Below are 15,191 nucleotides of genomic sequence, written 5' to 3'. Positions count from 1 at the left end.
AACCACAGAAAGCCAGACTGAAGCTATTGGACTTTGCCATGCTATTGGCAATACGAGCATTGACTATGAGATGGAAATCGCCGAGAGCACCGGGACTACACACATGGCGATTGGAGGTTTTGAAATGGGGCAGAGCAGAGGGGACGGCCCTTAGGAGGGAGGAAATGTGAGGTCATAGGAAATATCCCATATGGAATGGAATGGAATGGAATTGGATTTATAGAGCGCATGGCTGCCCTTGAGCGTCCCAGCGCTAAAACAGTTAATAACAGAGCGAATGAGGAAGAAAAGTTTAGGGAGCTTTGGGGAAAAGGAAAGTTTTAAGTGATTTTCTGAACTTAGGGTATGAAGGTTCCTTCCGTAGGTCCCTGGGCAGGGCATTCCACTTTTTTGCTGCATTCAGCGAGAAGCGACGACCTCCCGTGCGGGCCTTCCTTACTCTAGGAGTGACGGCCAGGTTTTCTTCATCAGATCGAAGGGCACGAGTGGCTTTGTAAGGACAGATCAATCCCCTGAGGGCTGGGGGCCGTTACCTTGGAGGGATTTGTAGGCAATACATAGTGATTTGAAGGAAATTCGCTCCTGGATTGGGAGCCAGTGCAAGGCTCTAAGCAAGGGTTTAGCTGAAACCCATCTAGGGACTCCCATAAGGAGCCTTGCTGCGGCATTCTGGACCCGCTGTAAGGTGTTAATCGTGGCCAGGGGTGCCGCCAGGAGGAGGGCATTGACCATTAGCGCACCACATGCAGCGCTTCTACTCTGCGCGAACTTGCCTGCTGCTCTGTTGAGCTTTTAAAATACCCGTTTTTGTATTTTTGTATATTTGAGTTTAAATTGTTTCCCCTGCTTTTAATTTACTTGGCCCTCGCCTACCTGTAACTGCGTCATCTTACTTGCACTGTAATCGGTGGAACCACCGCTCTTTGCGGGTCCCTCGCCCTTGTTTGTTGGTTGGCGGCCATCTTTGGTTGGGGAAGAGGGTGCACGCGCTAGTCCTTTCTCTAGGAGGCGACTAGTGCTTAAAACCAGGCAAATCTGGTCAGTTCGTTCTTGACCATTAGCGCACCACATGCAGCGCTTCTACTCTGCGCGAACTTGCCTGCTGCTCTGTTGAGCTTTTAAAATACCCGTTTTTGTATTTTTGTATATTTGAGTTTAAATTGTTTCCCCTGCTTTTAATTTACTTGGCCCTCGCCTACCTGTAACTGAGTCATCTTACTTGCACTGTAATCGGTGGAACCACCGCTCTTTGCGGGTCCCTCGCCCTTGTTTGTTGGTTGCCGGCCATCTTTGGTTGGGGAAGAGGGTGCACGCGCTAGTCCTCTCTCTAGGAGGCGACTAGTGCTTAAAACCAGGCAAATCTGGTCAGTTCGTTCTTGACCATTAGCGCACCACATGCAGCGCTTCTACTCTGCGCGAACTTGCCTGCTGCTCTGTTGAGCTTTTAAAATACCCGTTTTTGTATTTTTGTATATTTGAGTTTAAATTGTTTCCCCTGCTTTTAATTTACTTGGCCCTCGCCTACCTGTAACTGCATCATCTTACTTGCACTGTAATCGGTGGAACCACCGCTCTTTGCGGGTCCCTCGCCCTTGTTTGTTGGTTGGCGGCCATCTTTGGTTGGGGAAGAGGGTGCACGCGCTAGTCCTCTCTCTAGGAGGCGACTAGTGCTTAAAACCAGGCAAATCTGGTCAGTTCGTTCTTGACCATTAGCGCACCACATGCAGCGCTTCTACTCTGCGCGAACTTGCCTGCTGCTCTGTTGAGCTTTTAAAATACCCGTTTTTGTATTTTTGTATATTTGAGTTTAAATTGTTTCCCCTGCTTTTAATTTACTTGGCCCTCGCCTACCTGTAACTGCATCATCTTACTTGCACTGTAATCGGTGGAACCACCGCTCTTTGCGGGTCCCTCGCCCTTGTTTGTTGGTTGGCGGCCATCTTTGGTTGGGGAAGAGGGTGCACGCGCTAGTCCTCTCTCTAGGAGGCGACTAGTACTTAAAATCAGCCATGTCCACGCGCAGCGGAGACGCGCAGCGGGGATGCCGGAATATCGCCGGAGTTTCGCCAGAGTCAAGCCCGTCTGTGCCCGTCCGGGCCCAGACGGGCTCAGGGCATGCCACTCTGCTCAATCCACCTAGACTTCTGGCCCCCCCCCACAGGTATTCACGGGATTCACTGCTCTCGCTTCGCGCGCCTAAACTGCCTAGTTGCCGTTACTACTGGGTTGAGGGTACTGCTTTTAAACATTGTCATGGATGTCGTTTATCTAAGAGCTGTGTGATTTCAAATTCACTCACTATGGCTTTGCTTAATTGCAGATCACTGCCTTGTCACGCGTTGGAAATACACTCCCTCCTTTTGGACCACTGTCTGGATGTGTTATTCCTGACGGAAACGTGGTTAACCGCGTGTTCTGGTCCTGACATTGTCAATGCTCTCCCGCCGGGATACCTCATTTTCCATCTTGATAGGCCGGATGGGAGAGGGGGTGGAGTGGCTATCGTGTATAGAGACACACTTGTGTGCAAAGCTGTAGATTGCGGTATCACCAACGCTGAAAGCTGTCATTTTTCCCTCGGCATATCTTCTTCCGTTTCCATCTCTGGCCTCCTTTTGTATCGGCCTCCCGCTACGCTGGGGAATTTTGTGGACTCTCTTATTGAGGCCATCATTCCATTAGCTGCTGCCTCGTGCAACTTTGTACTTCTTGGGGATTTTAATCTTCACTTCGATGACCCCAATGATGTAGTAGCAAGAGATTTATTGAGCTCACTTGGTGCTCTTGATCTTCACCTCGCTCATATGGGAGCTACTCACAACAGAGGTCATCAGCTTGATGCTGTCTTTGCTAATACTGCCAACCTGCAAGCCCTCCAGATGTTGGCCCTTCCCTGGACGGATCATCACCTTATTCCTTTCAGTTGGTTGTTGAAGAACCGGGGAGATCCCGTGCCTAGACAACATACTGTGGAACGACTCTGGTCGAAGCTGCCGGTTGACAGTTGGGTTGAAGAGCTAGCTATAACTCGCCCTGACCCTGTAGATGACCCCAATATTGCTGATCAACACCTGGCTAATTGGCTCACTAACTCTCTTGATCTACTGATTCCTAAAAAAAGGAGGCTTATCAGGGAGAGAAGAATCGCCTCTGCCCCCTGGTACACTCCGGAACTTAGGAGTTGTAGAACTTCTTGCAAAAGGCTTGAACGTGCCTGGAGGAGAGAGCAGACGGAAGAAAGCCGGGCTAATTATAAAAGAGAGATGAGGAAATATAAAAGTGCACTGAAGGATGTCAAAAAGAATTTCTTTAGTGATAGGATTGAGAGGGCAAGTAATTCTCCTAGAGAATCGTTTAAAATTTTTAAAGAACTTTTGAAAGCCCCGGTCCCGCCAGTCGTGCATGCCAATCCTAAAGATAAATGTGAAGAGCTGGCCAGTTTCTTCCATTCAAAAATAGATACAATCCTATCCTCTCTGCCCGTTATGCCTCAAATCTCTGAACCGGCTGCTGGTCCAATAAGCTGTTTGACTGAACTTGTCTCCTTTGGCCCCTTCTCGGAAGAGGAGGTTACAAAGGTCTTGTTGGAGATGAAGAGTGGATCTCCGAGTGATCCAGTCCCTATGAAACATCTTAAACTTGTGGCTAACACTCTGTCAGCTCCGCTGACCGACCTTATTAATCTTTCTCTCTCTCATGGCCTAGTCCCTCAGAGATGGAAAAGGGCAGTAGTAAAAGCCCTATTGAAAATACCAGGCTTGGATCCCTCCAATTTGACCAACTTCAGGCCAATCTCGCTTCTGCCGGGGTTTTCTAAAATCGCCGAGAAGCTGGTTAACCGTCAGCTTTCCTACCATCTTGAGTCCAACCACCTGTTGGGAGACTCCCAGACTGGTTTCCGTCCCGGCCAGGGAACGGACACGGCCCTGCTGGCGGTAGTGGAGGAAGCAAGGAGCACTCTTGATGCTGGAGGATCAGTGGCAGTGATCCTCCTGGACCTGAGTGCTGCCTTTGACACCGTGAGTCATCAGGTGCTCCTCCAACGCCTGTCAGAGGTAGGTGTCTCAGGGACGGCCCTGAAATGGTTGGGATCCTTCCTCTCCAACCGTTTCTACCAAGTCTGGGAAGGGGCAGAGCAGTCTTCCCTATTCCCTCTTCAATGTGGAGTCCCGCAGGGCTCATCGTTGAGCCCTACTTTGTTCAATGCATACATGACTCCACTTGAAAGAGTGGTAGCCCCCTCGGGGTTGAAGATCATCAGCTATGCTGATGATACTCAGCTGGTGGTGGGCCTCACTCAGCTGGCGGAACAACCCAATGTGTTACATGACTGCCTGGCCAATGTCTACCATTGGATGTCCAACTCGGCTCTAAAGCTCAATGGAGGAAAAACTGAGCTGATGCTCTTGGGCAACTCCAGTCCCTCCATTATTGCCAGCTGTTGGCCCCGGTCTCTTGGCGATCCACCATCCCCCAAGAAGGAGATCAAGTCCTTGGGAGTATGGTTGGAGGAAGATCTGTCCTTTAGGACTCACGCCAGGAAGACCGCGGGGGTTTGCTTCGGTCTACTGAAGTCAGCCCGAAAGGTGCTACCACTGCTTCCGGATCCAGCTAAGAAGCTTTTGATGCGTGGTTTAATCCTGTCGAGGCTCGACTATGGAAATGCCCTGTTCCTTGGTGCCCCCGAAGCGACCTTTAAAACCCTCCAACAGGTGCAAAACGCAGCCGCCAGAGTCTTGATGGAGATCCCTAGAAGGCAGTCTGCTGCCCCGGCCCTTAAAGCGCTTCACTGGCTCCCTGTTAAGGAGCGGGTGAAATTCAAGGCGCTGTGTACGGCCCATAAAATTCTACATGGCAAAGGCCCCCCCATCCTTTTTAATATGGCCCGTCCTTATAAACCTCCACGCCTTCTGCGCTCGGACCAGCAACATCTTTTGCAATCTGCGAGAGTTAAGAGAGCTCGGACTAGGGGCAGGCGTTTTTCGGTACAGGTGGCATCTCTGTGGAACTCTCTGCCCCTTAAGATTCGCTCAGAGCCCAAGATCCTACTATTTAGGAAACTCCTTAAAACCTATTTGTTTCCTCAGTAGTGAGTAATCGAGTCTCTCCTTCTTGGTCTGTCGCGCCGGGATGCCCCCGGGTAAGCTGAGCGCGTTACAAGTTTCATATAATAATAATCCAGTCTGGCCAGGATTAGGCCCTGAATCAGAAGTTTTCTTGATTCGAAGGGGAGCAGGGGGAGGACCTTCCTTATGGCCCGCAGTGATCCAAAGCATCCTCCAGCCACCTTCTGCGCATGGGTCATAAAGGTGAGTTGGGGTTCAAACCAAACCCCAAGACTCTTGACTTTCTCCTTGGGGGGTGGTGGGTCCCCCATACAGGGAGGCCAATGGTCGGAGGACAGAGATGGAAGTGGGTGACCCATGACCATAATCTCGGTCTTCGCTCCATTGAGTCTAAGTTTGGACTGGGACTGGGAGGTTATGCTTATAGCGCTCGAAGAGATGGATCTATCCTTGGCACCGGGGCTTACCTCACAGGGTTAGAGAACGGTAGTTAGGTACTTTAGAGGTGTGGCCTGCCGCCCCCCCGCAACCGCAAGACTGTTCCGGGGCATGCTACTTATCATGATACGCGAAGGCCGGTATAACCTGAGTTCAGTAATTGAGGGTAACGCAAGAAACCAGGAGACGGGGAGGGGGGGGGGGGGAATTGTCTGGGGGGGGGGGGGGGGGGAGGGACAGATAGGGGTGTTGAGTTAACCATTTGTTGAAATCCCACGACACTGCAGCCTCTGTATACGGAAGAGTATATTGGATATGTTACACTACGTGAATGGCCTACCTGTACTGTAGATGGCTCTCCGTTTGGGAACCGACAAGAAGAAGTGGGTTTGTATGTTCAGTGGGGTAAAATAGAAAACACCAGCTGATGCATTGTGGAGAATATATACTGTCATTGTTTGAAAAAAGCAGCTGGGAATAAAGAGTAAAAAAAAAAAAAAAACAGGGCCATTATGCCAGAGTATGCAAGTCCGGAGGCAAAGTACACACATTGGACAATAGGCATGAAAACACAGAAACAATTGTTCCTTCTAGGACAACGATGTTGAGTGTACGAGGAGACGGCTTAGTGGATGCCGAACTCATCAGCAAAGGCCGAATGTGATGTTGTGATTGGAGAGAAGTTATTTGTTGTCCTAGCTGACTCCGGTTCTCCTTTAACGATGCTTGGAAATGAACTTTGGGACAGGACTTTTCCTGAGGTGGAACTTTCTGCTCCAGACATGAACCCAGTCAGTTATGGTGGCTTGCGCATCGTCATTGGTTATGCCATCATGAAAATTCACTTCAAAGGAAGAGACACCATTGGGAAAGTTTATGTCGCCAAACGTCGTGACAACCTCCTGGGTTGGCGACACCAGAGAGACTTGGGAATAATTCTTAATCCTAATGCTCGCTTTCCTTCTGAACAAGTCATTTTGGTAGATCAAAGTATACCTTCTAATAAGTTCTTTGATGAATTTCCCCAAGTTTTCTCAGACAATTTAGGTCTTCTCAAGGATTTTCAACACCGTATTATTCTTAAACAAAATGCTATACCCGTAGTGCACATGGTTAGCAAAGTTCCTAACATGATGTTAGAACCGTTACGATGTGAACTTAAAAGACTTGTTATGCAAGGTGTTATAGAGGAAATTGAATCCTCCGAATGGTTGGCCCCAGTGGTTTTGGCACCTAAGGATGGAGGGAAGAGTATTAGGATGTGTGTTGACTTGAGAAGCCTCAACAACTGGATATGGGTGTATTGTCAACCTCTTCCTAATATCTCTGAATCGATCAATATATTTGGTGGTGCAAGGGTCTTTAGTCTGTTGGACTTATCCTCAGCGTACCACCAAGTTCCCCTCCATCCAGACATCAAACATCTTTTGTAACACCACTGGGGGCCTTCCGCTTCATCAGGAAGCCATTTGGATTAGCCTCTGCGACTGCCTGTTTCCTACGCATTATGATAACAGTTCTAAAAGATATTCATAATATTATGTTCTTTCAGGACGATATTTTAGTTCATGGAAAAGACGATTCTGAGCATGACACTGTTTTAAGACTCACTTTACAAAGACTAGCTGAAAAAGGTTTAACAGTAAATTGAGCAAAGTGCAGAATTGGTGAATCTTCCGTCACATATTTAGGCAATGTCATATTTGGGGAGGACATCCAACCAAAACGTGATCTAACAAAGAGTATCTTTGATGCTCCTACCCCAATAGACAAAGAGCAAGTAAGGTCTTTTCTGGGTCTCACTGGGTTTTACTGAAAATGAATTCAAGGTTTTGCCTAAACTGTGGAACCTATCAGAATTCTTCTCAGGAAGGAAAAACACTTTAATTGGTCACCTGAATGTGCATCAGCTTTCAGTTCCATTAAGTCTGCTATCAGTAAAATGCCTACCCTAGGCCATTTTGATTCCAAGAAAAAGGCTTTTTTTAACCACAGATGCCAGTCTTTGTGGCCTTGGAGCTGTGCTTTCACAAGTAGATTATGGTGGTGAGAAAGTTGTTGCATTTGCTTAAAGAGCTTTAACGAAGCCTGAACAAAAATATGTATTGAGAGAGAGGCTTTGGCATATGTGTGGGCTATAAAGCATTTTACATTTTATCTGTGGGGAATTTCTTTCCTAGTAAGATCTGATCATCAGCCCTTAGTACAAGTATTCTCTTGCACAGAGAGTGAAAGGCTTACTCCAAGACTAAAACGTTGGAGTGAGGGTATAGAAGAATACAATTTTCGAGTGGAGTATCTTCCTGGTGCTGCTAACAAAGCAGCAGATTGACTGTCTAGATTACCGATTGTACGTTCTGAGAGTGCACTTGATCTTGACACTGTTAATGTCAATTGGGTCATGGAGTCTGCTGTCCAAGAGAGTGAGTGGGAAAGCTGCAGGTTAGCTGATCACTTACTTCCTTCTGTGACACGTTTTGTTATTGACAGTTGGCCAGACAATAGCAAGCTAGACTCTAATTGACTTCCTTTCTGGTCCATCAGAAATGAACTCACTCTTTGTCAGGGCCAACTCATGCGTGGAGAAAGAGTGATTCCACCTGAAGGTCTTAAGGCAAAACTAATACACCTGGCTCATGAGGGACATCTGGGAAGGAGTCTCACGAAGTCCAGACTTCGGGAGAGATATTGGTGGCCAAAGACGGATAGTCAGGTTGAAAAGGGGGTTAGTGAGTGTTATGAGTGTGCTTCTTGTGACAAGTCACGGGTTATTAACACGCCTCCACTTTTTCCTGTCGAGGTAGCACGTGACCCTTCAATCAAGTTGGGATTGGATTTATTGGGCCCCTTTGAGTTGTTAAACACAGCAGACAGATTTTTGATTCTCTTGGTTGATTATTCATCTAAATGGGTCACCACTAGATGTGTGAGTTTGGTTAGTACAAGAGTGGTGATTGATTTTCTTAAGGATGAATTTGCTGCTGAAGGTATTCCCAAATTCCTAATCACGGACAATGGGGTACAATTTGTTTCTCAGGAAATGCATGAATTTTTAAATGACTATGGCATTGTACACCAGAGAACTGCCCTCTATGCTCCTCAGGCCAATGGCCTGGCAGAGCGCATGAATAAAGTAGTTAAAGCATGTGTACAAAGGGCAATTGAATTAAGAGTTCCTCTTAAGGGGATTTTAAGGGACACCTGGTGGGCTCACCGCACAGCGGTCAATAGCATTTTGCAAAAATCACCTTTTCAATTGCTTAGAGGGAGAGTTGCATTATCCAAACTCAATCCTGGATGGTTACCTTCCATTAAAGGTCCTGTTTTGAATGAGGAAGAGGTGAGTGACCAAATTAAGTCCTACCAGAGTAAGTACAAACAGAGGTTTGATGTAAAAAAAATCAACCAAAGTTACATCATGGAAAGTCGGTTAGTGGATGCTCATTAAAAGACCACGATGGCACATGAAGGGTGTCAGTGAATATATGGGACCTTATGTCATCACCGCAGTGAGCAGAAATGTGGTTACTGTGCATGATGGTGGAAAATGGAGCATGTCTTGGTTGGTGAAGTTCCAGGTTGATAAGTCTATGTTTCCTTCCTGCCCAGATTTCTCACCAGCTTCTAATTTGCCCACAAGTTCTGGTTCCTCACCCCGTCCTTCCAGACTTCACCGTTTTCCAAAAAGGTATAATGATTATGAGATGTTCTGAAATGAATTGTTTTAATTCGTTACCTGAATTTGATCATTTTCGTTCTTGTTGTTAATGTTATTCTTTTTTAAATGTTTTATTATTCTATTCCTGATCACATGGTGGGTTTTGAGTTATGATGTTTTAGAATTATAAGTAGTTTTTTTATTTCATCTTCTCCTTCTTTTCTTTCTTCTCTTGTTTGATTTCTCTGTAAAGGGGATGTGTTGTATTCTTTCAAGTATTGCTCATGCACATGTTTAGTTCCATCTCCATGGTAGCTTCTGTCTGCGACAGTTTACCAGGAGAGTTGACCAGGCTGGCAGCAGGAGTTGGCTCAAGCTAGAAGCAATAAAGAAGTACTAAACTTACCTGACTGACGCTTCTTAACACAATTACAGATGTCTCTATAATGATAACTCCAATGTTGCTGTATCTTGGATTTTGCCCGTGATTTTACCCGCCTGATGCTGCTCATTTTGCTACCTTTACATACCTCGGGGACAAAGGCCAGAGAAGGGGCTGTTTCCTTGTGTTCGGCAGGGCTGCGAGCTGACGGCAGGGACTCCGTGGACCAGGAGTCCCTGCGTGCCTCATCACCACCAGCTGGGCTGCTCTCCCTGCCGGACCCGCCCACCCGCCCATCACGTCCCTTGTTGTTACTTTTAGAAGTTTGGGCACCCGCAGCGCGGGAGCGCGCGGGAGCACGCCCGGGAGAAGCCCGGGACAAGGGCGGGACCGTCTGTGGCCGTCAGGGGCCAAAGGAGGCCGGGCTGGGCTATCTCTCTGTCACGTAGTCTACAGGATCTTTTTCAGCAAATAGTGTGTCCTTAATATACCTAGTCCCATTCGTGTTGTTTTATCTATTTTATTTTTTTATTTTTTTTATTTTAAAAACCTTGGGGGCTGTAAATAATGTCTTCATTACCAAACAGTACCATTTTGGTTTCTTCCCAGGCAGAGGTAGGACCTGCTATTGTAGGCCCACTAGATATATATTTTAATCGGCTTACTCAAGACATTGATAAGGAAATTTCCTTGGCAGAGAGACATGCTGAGCGTAGGCTGTCCATTGAACTCCTTAAAAATCCTGTGGAGAAACGGCCACCACAAGCTTTTCCGGCATTGGTTACCCCTTTGTCATCCCTAACCTTGTCCATTGTATCTGAAACATCTTATGCCTTCCCTCCAATCATGGAGCCCCAGGGTGGTTCGCCCTCAGGATCCGATATTTCCATCTTACCCGCCATTTCACTTATTAATCCAAGTGACCCTCTAACTTGTACAGTAGAACCTAGTGTGGCAACTCACGTGGTTCAATCAAAACCATGTTCAAAAAGAAAAAGGAGTACTGCCCCGAGGAAATGTTATTTCCCCAAACCTCCATATAAAGTTAGGAAAGTTGGAAAAAGCTTGCGCCCTTGTAATGAAGTTATTGGGGATAGTCAAAGTGGGGAAACGCCCGATGAGGGGGGGAGTTGTTGTTCTAGTAAGTCCAGGCTCCACTACTAATGACTCCTCGGGGATGGGGTTGGCTGGGTCATTACCCCCTATCCATTCACTGCTCCCTGAGCTTGAAAGGCTGCTATGGACTCTCCTGACTCCCATCGAGGAACGAGTTAGTAGGTTAGTAGACCGGCTAGACCATTTTGAGCAGGCTACTTTAGATAATTTTTTCACCACGAAATCATTAATTAAATCCCAATTCAGGATGGGTGAGAGTAGTAAGTCGCAGCAACTTACTGGGCAGGTTAAAGATGTGCCTATTGTTGAATTACCCCTTCCAGTAGGCAGTACTATAAGTGTGCTGAAGGGTAAGGGACTAAGTCAACAGACCAATTCTGTAGTGCCAGCTAGCGTTGCCAGTAGCTCTGGGAAAAAAACAACTAAGCTCCCTGACCCTGTGCCTATGGGCAAGAACAAAGAATGCCCTAAAAGTGCCACTTTTGTCCGAATGGTTCCCAACCGTTACCAAGTATCCCAAAACACCCCCCTAGTGTTGGAGTAGGGGGTAGTATAAGTCCTAGGATAAGCAATGCTGTACCTACCAGTTCCCAGCCACCACATAATATTCCTATATCTCGTCCTGCTGCTACAGCTACTAGACCCCTTATACCTTCTTTGATGAAGCCACCTCAAAAGAAACCCCCCATGAATCTTACCCCAGACTCCTATCCCTTTGTGGTGGTCCTTACTAACGTCCCACCTCTCTTGGGTGGACAAAGAGAAACCTTCCAGATGCTAAAAAAACAAGGTAATGCACTGGTTAAGGGTAAACAGACCACTACCTGGGGAAGTTGATGGGCTGATAATAGGGGTAAGGAGGACCAATTGGATTGGTTGCACTCCCAAAAATTTGGGGGGGGGACTGTATTGTCATCAATTTTCAAGACCCTAGGGTGGCAGGTTGGATAACGAGGCAGGGCTGGGGCACAAGTAGTGGTGGAATTGGTATTGTCGATCTTACCTTTTTTTACCCAAGACCAATAGGCGCCCATTTGGGTGTGTTTAATGATTTAAGTTGCCCTAACAATCCCCTCTCGCTAGGGATTACTTCCTTTGCCATACCATTACAAAGACAAAACCATCATAATGGCCTAAACTATACCTTTCCTGATGGTATGTATAATTTGGGTTGGGGCTGTTGACCAAAGTTTGATTTGTTGAATATTAGGGGAGGTGGAAATCGTTGGAACTCATGTGGGAACTCTAATGCATCTGCTTTGAACACTAATGTGGTGGTAAACGAAAAGATTGCTGGTGAAAATATTGTATCTGTGGAGGAAGTATGTGGGGAGTGTACCAAAAATCAGGAGAGTGGGGAACTACCCTCACCAAGTATGATTGGTATCCAGGAAGTGGAGGACAACACCATGGACAATGTCCAAAATTGTGAAGAGCATGGTGGTAGTTTAACAAATCTCTCTATCTCTCCCTTGTTAAAAGCAGTATGTAGGGATGGTCCTAGTACAGGGAAGTTTATCTCCTGGAATATTGCAGGATTGGGTAGCAAGCTGATGTCACAAACCTGGTTAGATTTTATTAATGGGTTCGAAGTGTGTTTTTTACAGGAGACATGGGCTTGTGATCCCATTTTTCTTCCTGGTTATTTAAATTTTTCAATTCCAGCAAATAGAGGTGCCAGGGGTCGACCAATGGGAGGCCTTACAGTTTGGATAAAGCAGGGTTTGGATATTACAATTAAAGTGTTGGAGTTGGGCTGTATTGACATCTTAATGTTAAGAATGTCTTCAGAAAAGTGGGGTGTGATAGACTTGTATAACATCTATGCCAGAGGTACCAACACTGGGAGTTCCCCCACTTTAGAGGCCTTGTCCACCTTCCTAGGAACAAAGTCCTTGGGTAACAGAGTAGTAGTAGCTGGGGATTTAAATAGGACCTTTGAACCGTTAGACAGCACAGATGATCCCCTGGGTCAAGATGAGGACATATTATGGGGAGTACCATCTTTAGATTTAGTTCCTGTCAAACGGTGGACGAAGGACATACTGCTACTAAATGCAATGTGTCTAGAGTACGGGCTGAGAGCCCTAAATGGGAGGACAAAGGGTGACAAGGAAGGTGCTTGCACTTTTGACAATGGCCACAATAGAAGTAGGATAGACTACGTTATATGTAGTCTCAATCTTTGGCGGGGGGTTTGTGATATGGAAATGAAGGGTAGATTGGAAAGTGATCACAATCCCCTCTGTGTGATCCATAATTGGTGGATGGCTATGCCACACAACTCGCGGCCAAGTGATGGCCTACTGTCTGTTATGGCCAATGACATGCGCAGACTCAAATGGCTAAGTGTGTTAGCGAATGCAGAATCCATGAATTTTATTAGCTCTGAGGTGGACAATGCTCTCGCTTGTATGGAGGTAGCAAACTCCACAGCCCCAGGGTCTAGGGAAATTACAGACATCCACAATAAGCTTTTTTCCCTCTTAAGACCGCACTTTATGAGAACATGCAAGGCAAATTGTACACTACCTCCCAAACCAGCTAGGTGGTTTAACCAACAGTGTAGGGCAGCTAGATTAGCCTTGGGTAGGGCCATTAGAAATAGGGATAGGGCTGCGATTAGTGCAGCCAGGAAGCGATATAATGCAAGTATCTCCCTGGCGAAGAAAAAGTGGGACGAAGAATACTGGGCTGAATTAAAGGAGGCTTCTGGAGCAAAGGATTCCAGGCTTTTCTGGAAGATTGTGAAGTGGGGTAGAGGTGGCAACCTAGTAAACCAGATAATAATGTTGCCGAAGCGGCTTGGGTGAATTATTTTAGACCCCAATATGCAGAGACCAAGGAGGCGGGGGCAGGGGAAGAGGTTCCAGTTGTTTTTTCTATTGACAATCTGTTCACTCCCAAAGAAGTTGAACTTGCAATATGCTCTGCACAAGGGGGAAGGGCCCCGGGCTTAGACGGGATACCCTCGGATGTTTTTAAAAATGACAAATCAAGGTGGGTTAGGTATGTGTTCCTATTGGGAAATGCCATTGCTAAAGGAGCGGCAGTCCCAGAATTATGGAAGGGAGCAATTATCATACCCATCTATAAAAAAGGAGATCGGTCCCTCCCGGCTAATTATAGGCCAATAAGTTTGATTGCCACTATCCAAAAAGTGGTAGGGAAGATGGTGGTAAACAAACTTATGGATTGGGTGGATGAGAACAATGCCCTCTCCCCTTACCAGGCAGGTTTTCGGCGGGCTACTAGCATGGTTGACCAAGTGTTTCGCTTCACCATGTTGCGGTGGGGGACGGTACTGCTTGGCAAGGGCAGCCTGTATGTCGCATTTGTCGACTTGCGGGCTGCCTTTGACTTAGTCCCAAGGAGTAAGCTTTGGACAGTCCTAAACAAAATAGGTATTCCATCCGAATTGCTCACTCTAATCATGAGGTTGCACGAGTGCAATTTCGCTAGAGTCCAGTGGTGAATCTTCCGTCGACTTTCCGGTTGAACGGGGGGTTCGCCAAGGATGTCCAATGGCACCCTTGCTCTTCTCACTGTTCATTAATGGAATTGTGGGTAGAATGCTGGATGTTAGTGTAGATGCACCTTCGTTAGCGAGCCTCAGGGTCCCGATCCTGATGTTCGCTGACGATACACTAATCATGTCTAAGACTCCTGCTGGGCTACAACGTGCCCTAAATATCTTCGATGGTTTTTGTGTGGAACATGGCCTCGAAGTCAACGTGGGCAAGACTAAGCTGATGGCTTTTTCTGCAAGCTGTAAATCTCGCCCTAGGATATTCCTGAATAATATTGAGCTTGAGGTGGTCAGGGAGTTTACTTACCTGGGGGTGCAGATAGCAAATGGCCAGGGTTGGTCTCATCATATAGAAAAAGCGGTCTTGAAACACCAGCAAATTTCGGGGGCACTTCGGGTGGAGCACAAAAAATCAAAAACAAAACCAATAAAACCTGTCCTTGCCGTATACGATGCAAAGGCTATAGGGTCAGCCCTATATGGGGCAGAGTTGTGGGGCTTCGAAAGGCTTTCTTCCCTACAGATAACAGAGAATAGGTTCTTCAGGGGAATTACGGGACTTCCCCAGAGTACCCCACTAATCCCGCTTTGCCTTGATTTAGGGAGACGATCTGTTAGTGATCGAGCTCGATTGCATCCTATCCTATACTGGAGACGTCTCTGGACTACCCCTGAGATTAAGCATTATGCTGATGGGTTTCTGGCAACAATCAAAGTTGATACCTTTCATAAGATACCATGGCTGTAAAATCTCAGGGTTATGCTGGGTGAACTTGGCCTCTCCAACCTCTGGGACAATCCCACGGGGGAAGTTTTTCCAAGCAAAGATACCCTTAAGATGAGGGGGCTCTAGAGGGCGCACTGCGGGATGGCTGGCTAGCAAGTCAGCTCCGCCGGACGGTCGCGTGATTGGCGGCCTTTAACCCCTTAGATCCCCAGCTCCAGTGGCGACGAACAGCGTTCTGGACATCGGAAGTGGACGCCGTCATTGTCCCGTGTTAC

General features: G+C 47.0%; 1 protein-coding gene and 1 long non-coding RNA gene across 9 annotated transcripts in view; one reads left to right on the top strand and one right to left on the bottom strand.

The window, feature by feature from the left end:
* The window catches only part of LCA5L (lebercilin LCA5 like), a 976,100-nt gene that overhangs the window by 604,614 nt on the left and 356,295 nt on the right, over nt 1–15,191 (bottom strand). The gene's annotated exons all lie outside the window — the stretch shown is intronic.
* The window catches only part of LOC144772476 (uncharacterized), a 30,196-nt gene continuing 24,136 nt past the window's right edge, over nt 9,132–15,191 (top strand). Inside the window, exon 1 of the long non-coding RNA XR_013599760.1 lies at nt 9,132–9,192. This is a non-coding gene — a long non-coding RNA (uncharacterized LOC144772476). The remainder of the gene's footprint in view (nt 9,193–15,191) is intronic.

Source organism: Lissotriton helveticus, chromosome 8 (genome assembly GCF_964261635.1).
Source record: "Lissotriton helveticus chromosome 8, aLisHel1.1, whole genome shotgun sequence".
Classification (NCBI taxonomy): Eukaryota; Metazoa; Chordata; class Amphibia; order Caudata; family Salamandridae; genus Lissotriton; species Lissotriton helveticus.
Note: the sequence above shows the minus strand (reverse complement) of the source record. Positions and strands in the feature narration are given on the sequence as shown.